Source organism: Geotrypetes seraphini, chromosome 7 (genome assembly GCF_902459505.1).
Source record: "Geotrypetes seraphini chromosome 7, aGeoSer1.1, whole genome shotgun sequence".
In the NCBI taxonomy this organism is placed as follows: domain Eukaryota; kingdom Metazoa; phylum Chordata; class Amphibia; order Gymnophiona; family Dermophiidae; genus Geotrypetes; species Geotrypetes seraphini.
The window spans coordinates 108,186,936-108,206,700 of record NC_047090.1 but is presented as its reverse complement, the minus strand read 5'-3'; the positions used below and the strand labels follow the sequence as shown (position 1 = coordinate 108,206,700).

Here is a 19,765-nt window from a genome sequence, read left to right as displayed (position 1 = left end):
CTTTTGAGATCGGGGCTTCCAATTCAGGCAGCAGCCCAGTTTAAGCTATGCACCTTGGTGGATAAAATCAATAAAACTTTTTGAACTGAAAAAAAAAAAAAGAATTCTCTCAGGCTTAGCTTCCTAGGTATATGATTTCTTATTAAATTTCCACCTTCCTCCAGTCACCAGTTAAAACTATATGGATCATACCCCTTTCTACCTTACACTTTCCATCTGCAAAAGAAATTAGATAGAAGAAAATATTTCAGTCATGGTTTTCATATTGTGGCAATTCTAGTACCATCCTCAACTTGCCACAGGGGAATTATCAGGCTAAACCAGGATCAAAGGGGTTTAGAGCCCACCAGAATAGTTTCCCCGAGGAGCAGAATAGCAGGGCTGCCTATCCTAGGTCCAGTTCCTATAGCCCAACACAGAACAAAGGGAAAATTACACACAAACAGGCAGGGAAGCCATTTTGTCCCTGTTCAGAAAAAACAGCAGTTTTTTTTCCTCACTGCATTCTACAGTCCCGCCAAAGGGGGAGGCAGAGAGAGTACCTGACCATTCCTATTCCTCACAGGTGTAGGCAGGACTCTCTCCTATTTAAACCTGACCTTGAGAACAAAAAGGAAGCCAGCAGCAGAGGAAACAGCACCCTTGCCACTGCCCAGGAGGAGCAGAGAAGAACCCAGAGAACTGCCTCTCAGTAACCACCAGCCCACAAAAAGCCCACCAGTCCACAAAAAGCCAGGATGTGGAGATGTTAGAGGTGCCTGAAGCTGGGAACCTGTCTAACCCAGAGCTGCCTACACACCAGGATCCAATGGAGGTGGGTGATACATTCTCAAGTTTCAAGTTTATTAGTTGACTTGATTAACCGCTTAATCCAAATTTCTAAGCGGTGTACACTTAAAATTTACATATATTAGGGAACAAAACAATACATACAATTAATAAATAAGCTTAGTATATTAAAAATTAACATTACAAAAACAATAGGTAAGGAGGGATGAAATACAATTCATAGAGAAAAGGAGAAACATCAAGGGAAAATACAAAAGGGTAATAAGACATATAAGGAAAATAAAATAAGCCAGAGCAATAAGATAAAAGATTAATTTGCAAATGCATCTTTAAAAAGAAAAGTTTTTAACTCATTTTTAAATTTTGCAAACTCCTTCTCCTCCCGTAAAAACATAGGGAGGGCGTTCCAGGTCTGCGGTGCTGTACAGGAGAAGATGAATTGTCTCCTTGTATTAATAATTTTCAGTGAGGGAATCGATAAAAGATTCTGTTCGCTAGATCGTAAGATTCTCTTTGCAGAATAAGGGATAAGTAACCTAAATAAAAAAGCTGGGGTCTTATTATATAAGGTTTTAAAAATAATTGTACATAATTTATGAGTAATTCTATATATGACTGGAAGCCAATGAGCCTTTTTGAGGAGAGGTGTTACATGATCAAACTTTTTGGATTTTGTTATTAATTTGATTGATGCATTTTGAAGAAGAAGGGCTGGGCGAGGCCATGGAGCTGGCGTAAACCTCTCAGTCAGGGGTGAAGATAGTTCTGCTGCTGGGTGCATTGTAGTCTGATACTGCTTTTCCCAAATAGCCAGGCTGAATATGAGGCACAGCTGAGCTACATCCCTGTAGCACCATTGGGGAAACTGAACTGAATGTCCGTTTGGAAACGGGTGCTAGTTTATTTTTGGTCTTTTAGAAACTGCTGTGATCTATGGCAGGAGTTACACTTATGCCCAGGTGAAGGACTGAGAACTGAATGTAGTAGCTACAAGACAATTGTCACAATCTCATCTTTGATATTATGGGTTGTTTTTTTTCTTTTTTGCCTTTGAATGGTTTTGTTTTCTCTGCCTTAAACAAAAGATGCCATGTAAAACCTTCTTTTTTTCAAAACTGCAAAAAGTTATCATACTTACCTGGTTTAGCAGGACTATTGTCTAAAGTCTCAGGCAATAAGCTAAATAAGGCACTTGAGTAACTATTGGTTTTTTGTCTTTTATTTTGGGAGAAAACCCCCTGAAAGATACTACAAACTGGAAACCGGGCATGACCCAGCAACAAGCTGCCAGAACCACAGTGGCCATCTTGGAACCTGGCAGATCCTGAAAAGTCTCTCCCTATTAAGGAGTGAACATCATTATTTGTTTTTCTGCTGTTATTGTTTATGGATTTTCTCAATATGATTTACCTTGTGCAATTACTCTTGAGTGCAAAAGACTTGTATAATAAACTTCTGATTTTTACTTTTGAACCAAACCTCTTTTGGTACTTTTGTGTCTGTGTGCCTTGGTGTGTCTGGGTTGTCTCTAAGGAGGAGTGCTCTAAGGTTCAAACCAGCACCCCCTGTAGGGCTTCTGCCTCATTGCAGAAGAGTGCCTTGTTCTTTTTGTTTTACTGCCACCTGGTGGAGGGCTGCTGTAGAGTTAGTGCAGACCCTGGCTGGTGACAATATGAGGCGGCCATGTGTTGGAATTTTCTTCCTTCCAAAGTTAAACAAGAGAGAGAGAACTTGCTTGGGATTTAGAAAAAAAAGTTTAAAACTTTTTGGTATCAAAAATTTATTGGACAGATTTGTTTATAATTTACTTTTCTGACTCTGTTAGTCCTGGGAATGACCAGCAACTTATATTGCAATCTGCACAGAACTCTGAAGGATAGAAGCAAAATATAAATGTTTTACTGCATTATATTGTATTGACATTATATGGATGAATTACGGTAGTTATGCTTTTTCAACACCTGCTTTCGCTTTGAATACTGGCTCCTGTTTTTACATGATTTTACTGGTAACGAAAATGAGTAATATCAATGAAACCCTCTTTTTCTAGTTTTGCTACAGTGCCAAGGAAAAGGAAATGTTCTTTAAAGCTTTCTAACCAATTTCTTGCATGGTTACCTCCACCCTTAATGAACCTTTGTAAATAGGAGCTGTTCTGCAGATCTTCATTAAGAACCTTGAGTAGGCATTATACATGTGGAGTATGAATAGATCACAAAGTGCTGAAATATGAACCCAGCAAAGAATTTTAATTTAATGGATGTGCCATAATAGTGAAGGACTTTTTTTTTTAAAATTAAGTGTAACACATTGAGGAATAACAGCATAGCTATAGAAAGAAAAATGAATTCACAGAACAAAAAAACAACACAAAACACCCAATGCGACCTGGCCAAGAGAGTAGCTCTGATGTTTTTGGAAGTCAGTAAGCATTGCTATTTTATGTCCTTTTTATGTAGAATGTTGGTTTGCAGAGTTATATATATTTATCTTATTTTCAGTAGTTGCTGAAGGTGATTTACATTCATGCTCACTAGGAGCCAGATTCTCAAAACTGCGGTAAAAACCAATGGGCCGCTGTAGCAGCCGTTATTGTTGCGATTTCTAAAAGTCAAGTCTCACTCATTGGTCTCAAGAAAACCCTTGGGGTTTTTTAAATGCAAAAAAATGTGCAATACAAAATAAGAAACGCATACATATATAGCACTTATCTCAATAATTGATCATCTAATGAGTCCCGTTTCACCCAAGAATGAAGGGCTTCAGCGGGGAATGTACAAAACATAGCCTTCATTCTTGAATGAAATGGGACCCATTGGATGATCAATTATTGGATATGTGCTATATGTGTATGCATTTTCTTATTTTATATTGCATATTTTATGCATTAAAAAAACAGGGGTTTTCTTGGGACCAATGAGTGATAATGGAATGCTTAATGGCTTTGAAATTACAAGCTTTGAAGTTCTAAGCATGAGTTTCTGAGGTCTCTTTCCCTTGAAGTGCACTCACTGTAGGTAAATTCTGTGCATTGTATTTCCACTGATTGTTTGCTCTAGCCTCAGAATATTTTTACAATTACCAGGGAAGCCAGGTTCAAATCCCATTGCTGCCATAATCTTGGACAAGTCAACTCAACCCTCCATTGTCTCAGGTATAGAGTCCTCCAGGAACAGAATGTTTTTACATGAATTTATACAGATACTCAAAACATTTTTTCCTTGTCTGTCCCAGTGGGCTCACAATCTATCTAATGGAGAGGGGGGGATTAGGTGACTTGCCCAGGGTAACAAGGAACAGTGTGGGTTTGAACCCTCAAACTCAGAGTGCTGCAGCTGTAACTTTAACCACTGCAACACTCTCTCTAGAGGTTGCTTAGATTTACATACAAGGAAAGTGACTATTAAAAGTTTTTTCTATAAAGAAAATATAAGAATAGGCATACTGGGTTAGACCACTGGTCCACTAACCCAGTATCCTTATTCCAGTAGTGTCTAATCCAGGTTATAAGTAGCTGGCAGAATCCCAAATAGTAGCAACATTCCATGCTACCAATCTCAATTAAGGGTGTAAAAGTAAGAAATATCTGGAGCACACTCTCTCATATCAAGCAGATCTTTATGATAAAGATTTTCGATTACCGTACTGCTGTTTACATCCTATTCTTATGTAAATTTTAGAAAACCTTCCTTTTGACAAAATTTCTGTCAAACTAGATCTCGTTATATTTCTCATGCTGTAATCTTTTGTAAACCACTAGTTATGGTTATGCAGTCTAGAATCTGACTTAACATAACATCTTAAGAACATAAGAATTGTCGCTGCTGAGTCAGACCAGTGGTCTATCTTGCCCAGCAATCCGCTCATGCGGCGGCCCTTAGGTCAAAGACCAGTGCCCTGATTGAGTCTAGCCTTACCGGCGCACGTTCCAGTTCAGTAGGAACTTGTCTAACCTTGTCTTGAATCCCTGGAGGCTGCTTTCCCCTATAACAGCCTCCGGAAGAGCATTCCAGATTTCTACCACTCTGGGTGAAGAAGAACTTCCTTACGTTTGTATGGAATCTATCCCCTTTTAATTATAGAGAGTGTCCTCTCGTTCTCTCAACCTTGGAGAGGATGAACAACCTGTCTTTATCTACTAAGTCTATTCCCTTCATTATCTTGAATTTTTCAATCATGTTCCCTCTCAGTCTTCTCTTTTCAAGGGAGAAGAGGCCCAGTTTCTCTAATCTCTCACTACGGCAACTCCTTCAGTCCCTTAACCATTTTAGTTGCTCTTCTCTGGACCTTTTCGAGTATTACAATGTCCTTCTTCATGTATGGCGACCAGTGCTGGGCGCAGTATTTCAGGTGGGGGCATACCATGGCCCGGTACAGTGGCCTGATAACCTTCTCTGATATGTTTGTGATCCCCTTCTTAATCATTCCTAGCATTCTGTTGAACCTTTTCACTGCTGCCGCACATTGCACGGATGGCTTCATTGACTTGCCTACCAGTACTTCCAAGTCTCTTTCCTGGGGGGAGGTCTCACCAAGTACTGCATTGGATATCCTGTATTCGTGTATAAGATTTTTCTTACAGACATGCATCATCTTGCACTTATCCACGTTAAACCTCTTTTGCTAGCATGTTTATGTCACATTGCAGGTCTTCGCAATCCTTCTGTGTCTTCACTACTCTGAATAACTTTGTATCGTCCGCAAATTTAATCACCTCGCTCGTCGTACCAATTTCCAGGTCATTTATAAATATGTTGAAGAACACAGGCCTGAGCACCGAACCCTGCGGCACTCTACTCGTGACGCTTTTCTAGTCTGAGTATTGTCTAGTCTAGTCTAGTCTAGTCTAGTCTGAGTATACCCCCACTCTCTGTTTCCTTTAAAAACTTAGATATGCTAACCTTTGTTACCACATCCTCTGGCAATGAGTTCCAGAGCTTAACTATTTGTTAAGTGAAAAAAACATTTCCTCCTGTTTGTTTTAAAAGTATTTTCATGTAACTTCATTGTGCGTCCCCTAATCTTAGTACATTTGAAAGACTAAACAAAAGATTCACCTTTACCCTCTCTACATCACTCAGAATTTTGTAGACTTATCATATCTCTTTTGAGCAATGTCTTTTCCAAGCTGAAGAGCCCTAACCTAGCCTTTCCTCATATGAGAGGAGCTCCATTCTATTAATCATTTTGGTTGTCCTTATTTGAACCTTTTCTAATTCTGCCATATCATTTTTTGAAATATGGTGACAACTTACTTTTCTTTATAGAATATCAACATAGATGGCCAAAATGATAAATAAGAACATAAGAACATACGAAATGCCTCTGCTGGGTCAGACCCGAGGTCCATCGTGCCCAGCAGTCCGCTCATGCGGTGGCCCAACAGGTCCAGGACCTGTGCAGTAATCTTCTATCTATACCCCTCTATTCCCTTTTCCAGTAGGAATTTGTCCAATCCTTTCTTGAACCCCAGTACTGTACTCTGCCCTATTACGTCCTCTGGAAGCGCATTCCAGGTGTCCACCACACGTTGGGTAAAGAAGAACTTCCTAGCATTTGTTTTGAATCTGTCTCCTATCAGCTTTTTCGAATGCCCTCTTGTTCTTTTATTATTAGAAAGTTTGAAGAATCTGTCCCTCTTTACTCTCTCTATGCCCTTCATGATCCTATAAGTCTCTATCATATCTCCCAGTTCTATAAACGGTGCCTAAGACATGGGCACTGAGGAATGTGGTACGCAGTACCTGTCAATCTTCAGTCACGCACTGTTCATAGAATCACGCCTCATGGTAGCTAGAATGGACTTAGTTGCCAGTAGGCACCTAGACCTTAGAAGCCCCCTATTTATTCCAGGGTTTTCTTGGCCTAAATACTGGTACCTAAGTTAGGCGCCTCTCAACACCTAAGTCCATTTTAGGTACTCCTATGTTTTTTCCCTCTCCTCTGATGACCCTTTTTAAAATTTATTTTATCTCAATGTATTTTACTCTTACCTCTTCCTTGACCTACTTGTTTCTGTTTGTTTATATCTTACTTATTGAACATACATACTAGACTTGTGCACATTTACGCCACATAGGTATTTAAACGTCTCTATCATATCTCCCCTCTCCCACCTTTCCTTCAAAGTAAACAATGAGATCTTTAGGCCTGTCCCCATACACCATATGCAGACTATGCACCATTTTAGTAGCCTTCCTCTGAACCGATTCCATCCTTTTTATATCTTTTTGAAGGTCCAGTTTCCAGAATTGTACACAATATTCTAAATGAGGTCTCACCAGACTCCTCAGACTTTCACAATCTTATTGGATGGATAAGTCCAGAGAACATCTGAAAGTTACTTTAATATATAAAAAATAGAGAAAAAAATATATAGCAAACTGCACAAATATCTCTGTAAATACGTCAGCACATAATCAGTACATATGTTTCACTAAGTAATTAGAAAATATGACTAATTATCACACAATATATAAATCTTCTTATGTAAACAAACTATGATTCCTGTTGAAAGAATAAGCAGCACAACTGAAATAGTTTGACTAAATACCAGTGGTCCCAGAAAACCGTACCCTTAGCAATGTAAAGATGACTATCTAATCCAAACAGAACTTAGAGATAAATCACTGCCTCACCCTTGTGTCCCGCTGATGACAGCTCACACGGTGGGAAGGATTCATCTCTTTTAGACTACAAGCATAAAGTGAGCCAAAGTTCCTTCACGTAGCAGCCAGAACAGTCTGTAGCTCATCCTCTGGGATACAAGTCTTAAATCGGAGACCAACCCCCTCTTCTATGAAACCGTGCTAGCGGTTTTTAGCGCAGAGAGCCGCGCTGAATGGCCCGCGCTGCTCATTGAGTTCCTATGAGCATCGGGAGCAGCGCGGGCCATTCAGCGCAGCTCTCTGCGCTAAAAAACGCTAGTGTGGTTTCGTAGAAGAGGGGGCAAGTTTAGCAATGTCCCAAACATGAACAGTCTCTCTAGCTCTTCCTCAGAGAGCCATCACGATACCTAGAAAATTCTTTTATTATCAGTTCTTATTATCCCTGCAAAGCGAAAAGGAGCTTCACAATTCTAGCCCTGGACTTCTCTAAAACCATAATTGTCTAACCCAGGATTGTGCCACAGTTTCTTTAGTAAATTAAATAGTTATCATTTTTTTTTAAGAATTACTGCAAAAGCAAATACTTAGCTTTGTAAAAAACTGGGTCTGCCTCAATCCCCACCGACGCGTTTCATAATTTCATCAGGGTCGGGGATAGGGAGAGCAGAGCAGTTTGAAGCCGGCACTTTCAATAGGGATTTAGCAATTAGCTAAGACTTCAAACTGCTCTGCTCTCCCTATCCCCGACCCTGATGAAATTATGAAATGCGTCGGTGGGGATTGAGGCAGACCCAGTTTTTTACAAAGCTACAGTTTCTTTAGGGCATATGCAGATGACCCACAGGTGACCAATCAGGATTTGTTCAGCAGGGGCTTTTTGGTCACACAGAAGAATCATGAATAGAGTTCTTGTAAAAAGTTTCTCAGGAGACAGCCAGATGTGCCAAGATGATAAGAGCAGAAGACACCTTTCATAGCAATGGTTGGGAAGCTGCCTCTCCTCCACATGTTTTCATGGCAACAGAGTTCCAGAGATGGTAGATGTCCTTGGTTGTGCACATACAGATCTTGTAAACACATCCAGAATGCTTCAGAACAGAAAAGATAGTTCTTGGTCTAAGTTAGGCCCCAAAGCCTCCAAAGGTAAAGCAGGGATCACCCCCACATACCACTCAATTAATTTTAATTTAAACTATAAAAGTGAATGGAAACTTGTATACTGCCTTTTTGTGGCTTTGGCATTCAAAACTATGTTCAAAATGGTGGGCATTGGAGGATTGAGTGAATTGCCAGAGCAGCACTGGGATTTGATGCCACAACTTCTGGGTGCAGAGACAGCAGCTCTACCGGTGAACCACATCTTCCACTCTAGGTGCCTACATTGGCTAGTAAGTGCCTAACTTTAGACATCTTTTGTAGAATCAAGGCCAATAAGCATACATTTATAGTATGGACACTTACACCAGCCATAGAACTATTATACTGTAAATGCTCATGCCTAGATCGTAAAAGACCATACATACACCCGCACCCGCACAGTATACATCATTGCATCTTGGCATGTACTTACAGAATACCGCTTAGCCTGAAACCTCTCATTTCCTTATCGATATGTTCACAAACAACCATATGTCCCTGCCACTTAAAACTGGAATTATGCCCTTAGCTTGCCCCCCTCCTCTGGAAAATTTACATCAGTTTTTTCAATTTCAGAATTAGTAGTCTTCAAACAGGGTTAATTTTCAGTACTGTCACTATGTATATTCAAGAGATAATATGGATGTGTCTGGCTAGGAATTTTTAGGAAATTTTCAGATTTTTCTGAAATTTTTTCCAGTTTTAGGGCATTTTTCCTGTTCATTTCACACATTTATTTGAATAACTTTCTGTACACCCATTAACATGTTTTAAAGCACACAAATTGATTGAATACATGTTAATTTATAGGAGTATGGGGTTTACAATCAAATTTGCTTGCACTACAATTTTTAAGTTGCCTGAGTGAACTGAAAACTTGCTAACAAATGCACATCCCTAATAGATATTACTGCAAAACATTCACTCTTAAACCAGGATAGTTTCTTACAGCCTCTTTTACAAAGCCGTGCTAGCTGCTGCCATGCAGCAACAGCCCCGAAGCCCTTTAAATCTCTATGGGCTATGGGGTCGTTAGCGCGGCTTTATAAAAGAGGCCATTAGTTGTGGATACCCTGAAATTCATTCTTGATTGAAGGCTAAAATTAAGGATATCTGGTTAATCTCAACATTGGAAGGTAAAAATACTCCATCTTTTTATAGCAACTTTTTTTGTTTTGCTGTGTGTGTGTGTTATATACAAGGTACATCCTAAACTACTTTCAGGACTCTGTCTTCTTTCACTGCAGTGTTCAAGGCTTGAAATAAAACAAGGTTACCTACACAAGCAATAAATCATCTTACCTGGATATAAATACTCGGCTGAAAATAGATGAAAAGGTTATACATATAGAGGGTTGTAGTATGGAGTTAGATTAAGCTAGGTGTTTAATGCAGGTGTTAACATGTATTAACAGTTGACACAGAGGTAAAAAACAAACAAACACACACACTAACTGTTAATTTGAACTGTTAACATGAACATTTTTTATTGGACTGGAAGGGGTGAGGACTGTGCCTTGCAGTTACAAGTGGTTGCCACTAATGCAAATTAACTGCTGCAGCAGCAAATAATGTGAAACAACATTTCTCACACACACCACTTCCCTCACCCACCACACAACCTACACATTCCATCACTCATTAGACATCCTGCACACCCCCTCACTGGCTCACTCAATATATACCCTACACAGCACTCTTCATCCACCAGCTTCTGGATGTCATCTAAAACAATGGAATGTTCTGCAAAAATGGTAAATTTCATAATATCAATGTCCTGATCACAAAAGCCAAGTTTGAGGGGTTTGATAGTCATTTTCATATACTTTTGTGGCATAGGCAATTAAGAAAGAACACTTAGGGGAAAATTCAGTAAAGGACAAATTCTGTAAAGGGAAAATTCTGTAAAGTTAGGCGTCATTTAAATGTCCAGCAGCACAATGCTGAGCACAATTCTATTAAGCATAGACGCATAATAGAGAATCGTGCTCAGCGAATTTAAGCGCGTCTGTATAGTTAGAATCGCCTTTTAGGTGTTACATAGACGTCTTCACGATGTCTATAATATTATCATGTTTTAGAATTATGACATCATTAGAATGGTGATTTTATGCTATTTTTTTTACATTAAAATTGTATGCAATAAAATGACATGCAGAAGGCAGTGAAATTTTACAGAAGCACCACTATTATATGTTATTTATTTATTATTTATATTCAGTTTCTTTATCATATTTCCCTTCTGTCATGGTGGGATTAAGTGACTTGCCCAGGGTCACAAGGAGCAGTGAAGGGTTTGAAACCACAACCTCAGGGTACTGAGGCTGTAGCTCTAACCACTGCACCACACACACTTAGGGCTCCTTTTACTAAGCTGCAATAGCGTTTTTAGCGCGCGTAGAATTGCCATGTGTGCTAAACCCTCGCTACATGGCTAGAACTAATGCCAGCTCAATGCTGGCATTAGCATCTAGCGCATGTGGCAATTCAGCGTGTGCTATCCGCGCGCTAAAACCACTATCGCAGCTTAGTAAAAGGAGCCCTTAGATAGTAAACCACATGTCAATTCAAAAGCCAAGCTTATATCCTTTTGATTCATAAGCAGCAATTTCTCTAGGATAAATTTCAAGCATGTACCTTCAACACTTATTCAGTTCTTCTTTTGGCCTCTGTGTTCCTCAATCAAAGCACATGAAAAATATATATATATATTGCATACTAAACCTATTTTTTGGTGTAAACAGGAGTTCTCTTTGATAATAATGGAAAATTAAGTTTAATAATGCATTATTCAAGCAAAGCACATGATAAAATGTATTGCATACTAAACCTCATTCCCAAAGTTTAAGAAAATAAGAAGAGAAACCCTACTTATAATGGCTGTGGCTCAAAGCAAGTAGACATGTTTGACATACAATCATGACATCATTGTGACATCATCAATATGCACCTAGATAGCAGATTGTCATTAAAAAATAGGAATACATGTGCTGGGGTACCTGACTATACTACAGATTTGAACACATGAACTGTAGAAGAAGGAAGTAGTGTCTTTAACCACTGAGCCACATGTGCTTCATTTTTGGTAAGGGTTCCTGCTATGTGAGATGATACCTTAGGAGATCATAGCCATCTCAGGGTAAAAATAAGTTTCCCTCTGGACCCTGGAAAGGGCAGAGTGCAAATGTAAATTGCAAAGTCCACAATCCATACTTTTTTATGAGACCAAAAAGAAGCTGTTAATGTACTGGAAGTGGATTTGAACCCATGACCTGTAAAAGATGGAAGAAGTGTCTTTAACCACTGAGCCAGAGGAACTTTCTTTTAGATAGGGATTCCTATTATATTTTTTGTGACATTCTACCACTATTGATGCATATTGATGCTGTCACAGTGATGTCAAGGTACATACTGATGATGTCACAATGATGTCAAAATTGTGCATCAAACATGTCTACTTGCTCTGAGCCACAGCCATTGTGAGTAGGGTTTCTCTTCTTATTTTCTTAAACTTTGGGAATGAGGTCTAGTATGCAATACATTTTATCTTGTGCTTTGCTTGAGTAATGCATTATTAATCATCTTTTTGATTATTTTCAAAGAGGAGTCCTCTTTACACCAAAAAATAGAAAGTTTAGTATGCAATATATATATATCTTTTCATGTGCTTTGCTTAAGTAATGCATTATTAAACTTTTTTCCCATTATTATTAAAAAGGAGTCCTCTTTACCCCAAAAATAGAAACCCCATTCACCTATATGTGGATGCCTCCAGCACGACTATGTGATGCCTAAGTCACGTCCACCTAACTCGTGCCCAACTAACACCCAAAAGTAGAGCTGATTTTGTAATGCCTACTTTTAGGTGAAATTGTGGATGCGTTAGGATGCTAAGCAGCATGCGATTCTGTAAATGGACATCCATATTAAAACCACACCCACACCTATCCCATTAGATGCTGGTTTTTCCGATGAGTGTCTACAAAATTCTGGATGCCTATTTTGTGAATCGCGCACAGCCTTTGGTTGTCTAACTTTCAATTATTGCTTGTTAAAGTTGTTAATTGGGCTTATTATCCAATTTATTTGGATGCCTAAGTTGCTGGACGTCCACATTATGGATGGTCCTTTACAAAATTTGCCCCTTATTAGCCAGGAAAAAAACCTGAAATAAAATTTAGTTACATAGTGCAATGGCATAAGCAACCAGAGGACTGGAGAAGGGCGGATGTGGTCCCAGTCCACAAAAGTGGAAGTATGGAAGAAGCAGGGAATTACAGGCAGGTAAATCTGACTTCTGTGGTAAGCAAATTAATGGAAACACCTTTAAAACAGAGAATGCAGAAGTTTCTGAAATCCTGTGGATTACAGGACCAGAGGCAACATGGATTCACTAAAGGTAGGTCTTGTCAGACAAACTTGATCAATTTCTTTAACTGGGTGACCAGAGAATTGGATAAAGGGAGTGCGCTAGATGTGGTGTATTTAGATTTTAGCATAGCCTTTGACAGTGTTCCACACAAACGTCTAATAAATAAACTGAGTGCCTTTGAGATGGATCGCAAAATGATAGGCTAGGTCAAGAACTGTTGAGTGGAAGGCGACAAAGGGTAGTGGTCAATGGAGATCGCTCTGAGGAAATAGATATTACCAGTGGTGTGCCTCAAGGTTCTGTTCTTGGGCCTATTATTTTTAACATTTGTATAAACAATATTGTTGCAGGGCTTACGGGTAAGATTGGCCTCTTTGTGGATGATACCAAAATCTGCAATAGGGTAGACACCCAGGATGGCGTAAATAACATAAAGAAAGATCAGGTGAAGCTTGAAGAATGGTCTGAAATTTGGCAGCTAAAATTTAATGCTAAGAAATGCAAGGTCATGCGTTTGGACTGCAAAAACCTGAAGGAACTGTACAGTTTAGAGATAAGACAGAAGAGCGGGACTTGGGTGTGATTGTATGTGATGATCTTAAGGTGGCCAAACAGGTTGAAAAGGTGATGGCAAAAGCTAGAAGTGGTTAGTGAGAGGTATGGCCAGTAGGAAAAAGGAGGTATTGATGCCCCTGTATAAGACTCTGGTGAGACCTCATTTAGAATATTATGTGCAATTCTGGAGGCCGCACCTTTAAAAAGATATAAAAAGGATAGAGTCGGTCTAGAGGAAGACTTCTGATTGTTGGTGATATCAATCTCCACCTCGACGACACAAATAACAATGATACATCCGAATTCAACATCTTCCTTACCTCTCTTGGCTTCCCCTCACCCACCCCATCCCAAACCCACGAAAAAGGGCACACTCTAGACTTCACCACCTTCATTGATCTTACCACCTTCAAAACCTCAACCGACGACACTCGCTGGGAACAAGTCCCTTGGTCAGACCACTTCTTAGGGACTACCTGTCTCCCCGTCTTCATGTCACATCTTGACTCCCCACCCCACTCCTCTCATTCCATAACCTACCGCAAAAAAACCTCGAGCAACCTATTCTGGTCCAAATTTCTCAACAAACTCTCCTCCAACCCTAGACCTATAGACCCCGAATCACATTGGCACAACTGGACCATCCTCTCAGAGTCCACCTACCACTCCCTTGCTCCATTAACCACCAAAACCATCTCCTATCCCCGAAAGGCCCCCTGGTACCTACCCCTTCACAGAGAATTGAAACAGAAGTGTCGCGCTTTGGAGCGCAAATGGAAAAAATCCAAATCCCCCTCTGATAGACAGACCTGGAGGGCTAATATTAAATTTTACAATTCAACATTAAAAAAAGCCAGGAAAAACTTCTTTGGAGACAAGATCTCCAGATCCAACAACCAGATCAGTACGCTGTTCAACATCTGGCGCTCCCTAACTATAAAAAAAGACCCGTCTTTGCTCCCGCCATCTCTATCAGCCGAGGCCCTTGCAAATTTCTTTAATGAAAAGATTACCACCCTAAGATGCTCCTTCCCCCCCTCAGTCTCCTACAATTCCCTGACCTCTACTGCTCCCAACTCTACCTTACCGGTATCCATTCCTGCCGATAGATCCTGGACCACCTTCGAGCTTGTCTCTGAACCGCAAGTCTCCAAACTCTGCCTCAAACTAAAAACTTGCAAGTGCATTTTGGATCCTTTCCCCTCCTACCTATTCGAGAATATCCCTACACAGGCCATCGCTTCCCTCACCGAACTTATAAACTCTGCCCTAACATCAGGCCTTTTCTCCCCCGACATGGGACACATTTCACTGTCCCCTCTACTGAAAAAGGCCGACCTCGATCCCTCCATTCCATCAAATTACCGTCCTATAGCAAATATCCCTCTCCTAACCAAGCTATTAGAATCCATCATATCCACCCAACTCTCATCCTACCTAGAACGATTCTCTATCCTCCTACCCCACCAATTCGGCTTCAGACCCAACTTTAGCACCGAATCCCTCTTGGCCTCACTAATCTCTAAGGTGCAACAACTCCATTCTCGCAACAAATTTGCTGTTCTTCTTCAATTCGACCTCTCCGCAGCCTTCGATGTCGTTCACCACGACATCCTAATCTTCCAACTCTCCGAAATAGGCATAAGCTCCACAGTTCTGGATTGGTTCTCGAAATTCCTACGCTTCCGCTCCTACACCGTTAACACAAACGGTTCCTCATCTCCCGCCTGGAAGCCAAAATGTGGAGTCCCTCAAGGCTCACCCCTCTCCCCTATCCTTTTCAACATCTACATGTCCTCTCTGAAACTCCTTCATTTATCCCCACTAGAAACTCTCTACTCCTACGCCGATGACATCCTCATCCTCCTCGAAACCGACTCGAACCTCTCGAACCTCGCTGAGAACATTTCCACATGTATTACGAACCTCCAATCCTGGGCCCAATCTGTACAAATGAAACTGAATGAGTCCAAAACCAAACTACTTTGGCTCGGCCCAACCTTAGACCATTTACCCACCTCCATCCCTCTATCTTCCGGCCCCACTCTTCAGCTTGAGTTTTCAAGCAAAGTCCTTGGCATCATCTTAGATTCCTCTCTCTCCTTCAACGATCACCTCAACTCCCTAGTAAAAAAATGCTTCTTTAGCCTCCATATGTTGAGGAAAGTAAGATCCTGCTTTCATCATTCTCATTTCGCCATCCTCGTTCAATCCACCATCCTTTCTAGACTGGACTACTGCAACTCCATCTACATAAGCCTAACAAAGAAAAACCTCCATAGACTTCAGCTAATTCAAAACGCCGCGGCCAAGCTTATTTTCGCAAAAGGCAAGTTCGACCACGTTTCCCCACTCCTCTCCAAGCTTCACTGGCTCCCAGTTTACTCCAGAGTCCTCTATAAATGTGCCTGCATAGCCTTCAAGATTCTACATGGCGTCCTTCCTCCTGTTATCCCACTCTTCTGGAACTCCTCAAACCCGCTCTCGACTAGATCCTCCCAAAAACTGAAACTATCTTTCCCTTCTATAAAAGGTATATCCCGCGCAGGAAAACTTGGAACATCCCTCCCCTTTAGAACCACAGAACTCTGGAACAACCTTTCATCCCCGCTCAGAAATTCTAGCTCCTTCCAATCCTTCCGCAAACACTTGAAAACTTGGCTCTTTTCAAAAACCTAATCACCTCCCGTGCTCTAGTATCCTGTCCCCCTCTATCTCCTCAGTCCCTCTCCTATATCCTTTCCTTGTAGTTCCTTTCCTCTCAACCTCTGTAAACCGTGCCGAGCTCTGCGCACGCGGAGATGGTGCGGTATACAAACCTAAGGTTTAGTTTAGTTTAGTTTAGTTTATTAAAATGGGATGTGGTCTTCATCTTAAGGCGTATGGGGATAGACTTAAAGATCTCAATTTGTATATTTTGGAGGAGAGGTAGGAGAGGGGAGATATGACAGAGACATTTAAATACCTACATGGCGTAAATGTGCATGAGTCGAGTCTCATTTGAAAGGAAGCTCTAGAATGAGAGGGTATAGGATGAAGTAAAGAGGTGATAGGCTCAGGAGTAATCTAAGGAAATACTTTTTTTACAGAAAGGGTGGTAGATGCATGGAACAGTCTCCCCATAGAGGTGGTGGAGACAGAGACTGTGCCTGATTTCAAGAAAGCCCGGGATAGTCACATGGGATCTCATAGAGAGAAGAAGAGATAATGGTTACTGGAAGGATTATTTGGCCTTTAACTGCCATCATGTTTCTATGGTTCTATGTAACTTGAAATCACAATAAACCATATAATTGGATTTTTTCTTCAATGAAATTCCAGCTTCAACAGGGCCATTCAACCATTAAACACACCAAGTGTTTGCTTAGGGTGGCAGCTTTGGGGAACAGCGAAGAACAGCTGACATCAAAGTAAAGCAATAAATTTTCACAGAAACTCAAAGAGACCTAACTTTTACCCAGAGGAAAGGTGGACGAATTTCAAATAGCCCATTTACTTGGCTAATTGGCATTTGGAAATTGCCCTTAATGAAAGTAATTTTATAAGAGGGCCCTAGGTGAAATGTCTAAAAATGGCATTCAGTTTCATTCTTCAAACCAGAAGGAGTAAAAATGTTCCTTCTATAAATTCAACTTAACTCTTTCTACAAAGTAACTGTGAAATATCCTATTACAAATGTCACTGAGGTGTTCACCAATTCAAAGTTTGATTTTGCACTGTTTGTCTAATACCAGTTACACATACGAGGGCTGATTACAAAGTAATGAGACTGTATTTTTAAAATTCAGAATGAGATGACTTGACAGGATCTGAATATTTTTTTTCAAAGTAGCATCCTTCACATTCAATACATTTTTTGCAGCATTTCAAGAATGATTCAAAGACATGCAGTAGACTGTTTTGTTATATCACTTTTAGCATCGCAACTGTGGTGTTTTTCACTTCATCATTTGAAAAGAACCTCTTTCCACGCAGTTGTTTTCTCAGGGTTGGGATTGCCAAGAAATCATTTCAAGAGCTTCATTACCACTCTTTCCAAGTTTGACATTAAATTCAATCACACATTTCTGGCATACTCTCATAGACATGGTTTCCTCATCTGCCATGAAGAAACGTACAAAGTTCTTCCTCTCGCTGTGACCCATCAATGAAGACTACGACAGACCAGCTGCTGGTTCAGATTATGAGCTTCATGAGAACCAATCCAGTGGTGCCACATCTACTTTTTGGAAAGAAAAGCAGAGGCATTCTCATTACTTTTCAATCAGCCCTCGTTTATAACGAGCTGAGTTGCAATTAGCTATATGGCAGGAATAATGACAAATTATGCCAGTTAGGCTAAACTATTTGGCTATTTTCCACAGCATGTTGACAATATACCACTATACTGTACACTGGCCACATTTACAGTGACCATATCAGTTCCCAGGGGACACCGCAGAGGGCAAATTATGTTCTTGTTAGTGTCTTTTAAATTGTGCCCCTGGCAAAACACAATTTTAGATATATTTTGAAATACCAAATGCACTCTTAAAACATGCCAGAATTTTAATGAGTTGCTGAATAGCATGCTTATGAGAAGAATACGTAAAGATTAAGACTGCTAAATCAGAATTTTGAGCAGGTGCCATTTGAAGCAGAAGATCACATTGAGCAAAAAAAAAAAAAAAAGTGCACTTGTATGTTTTTTCACTACTGATGAAGGATAAACTTGTCCATTTCCCTCTTCCCCACTTGGCTAGTATAAGTGAGTATCAGGAGCGGGATTAGAGCTTAGGAGGGAAGAAAACCTGGAATGTTACCTCCATATTGGAAAGGCTTTGAATAGCCCAACAGACCCTATGATAATAGAAGGGAGTCTACTTAAAGGGGATTGAGTGTTCCAGTGAGTTGGGCTCCCTTTCTCTACCCAGGAGGTTTAATGATCCAATCACAGAGAAGGGGGAGGAGAGATGTTAGTTCCCCTGTAACAGGGGTCTCAAACTTACCTCCGTTTGTGTCTGCCCTCCGTCGACAGCCGCCTCAAGCCGCTGCAGCCTGCAGGCACCGACAGCCGCTGCGGCCTGCAGGCACCGACAGCCACCACTGTAACGTTTCCGCCATCCCTGCCATCGCCACTGCTTGAGAGGACCGCGGAACCGAAGGCGCCTAGTAAGGTCTTGATGCTGTTCTAATCTTCTTTGAGGTGCACTGAGTGAACCAGTGGAAGAGATAGGTATGTATTCTGATAATGGAGCAGCATGGCTATGATGCTCCTGGAAGAGCTGCCAATGAAGAGACACCAAATACTTTCGGGTTGCAGGTGATTCCAATTGCCTCAGACAGACTATTCACATTGTGGCAGAAGCAGAGCCCAGCTTGATTAGTGAAGAAGGTAGAAAAAGCTTAATGACACTTCCTCTGACCTGTGACTTACACACTTTCAGACTGCAAGTTCCACTGCTTGAGCCTAGACATCAAAAGCTCGGTATTGGACTTGGTGATACAAAGATCTCTGATCAAGTCGTTGAGGTCTTTTTGGTTTCGATAGTATAGATTTCTCTCATCAGCTGCATCACTGATATTGTAAACTGTATCTACAATGTCTCCCCTCACTCTTTGACTTCTGCTCTCTCTCTGGGGGAGTGGGTTTGGGGAGGTCAGGGCAATGTACTACCAAAGCAATGGATGAAGAAATGTCTGGATATGTGATTGCAGATGCATACTTGCCAGTTCAGCTTTTGGAAGGTGTCCACCATGCAGGAGTAGCAATTGCTTGAGTGGTCAGTAGATTCCTATCAAATTCCATGGCTCTCTTTTTCCCTCTATACTATCCTGTAGAAGAACAAAATGATATTGTGGTAATGAAAACAATAAATTTATTTCAACTATGACTATTATATGTGATATTTTCACAACATATTGCATATATGGGTGTCAGGTCAAAAGCGCGCCGGGACAAAGGCGCGCCCAGACAATTGAGCGCAGCGCGCACCGCCGCACCGCTCTAAATTACTGTTTTTAGGGCTCTGACGGGGGGCATGGGGGGGAACCCCCCCCACTTTACTTAATAGACATCGCGCCGCGTTGTGGGGGCATTGTGAAGGGGTGTGGGGGGTTGTAACCCCCCCACATTTTACTGAAAACTTCACTTTTTCCCTGTTTTTAGGGAAAAAGTTCAGTTTACAGTAAAATGTGGAGGGTTACAACCCCCCAAACCCCCCATAACGCCGGCGCGATGTCTATTAAGTAAACTGGGGGGGTTCCCCAACAAAAACCCCCGTCGGAGCCCCTAAAAACTGTAATTTAGAGTGGCGCGGCGGCG

General features: G+C 40.9%; 1 long non-coding RNA gene across 1 annotated transcript; it reads left to right on the top strand.

Annotated features, from left to right (window-relative positions):
• Positions 1-630: 630 nt before the first annotated feature.
• LOC117363456 lies at positions 631-2,259 on the top strand. Its single transcript, XR_004540062.1, has 2 exons — positions 631-814; positions 2,020-2,259. It is a non-coding gene; the product is annotated as an uncharacterized LOC117363456 (long non-coding RNA).
• Positions 2,260-19,765: the final 17,506 nt, after the last annotated feature.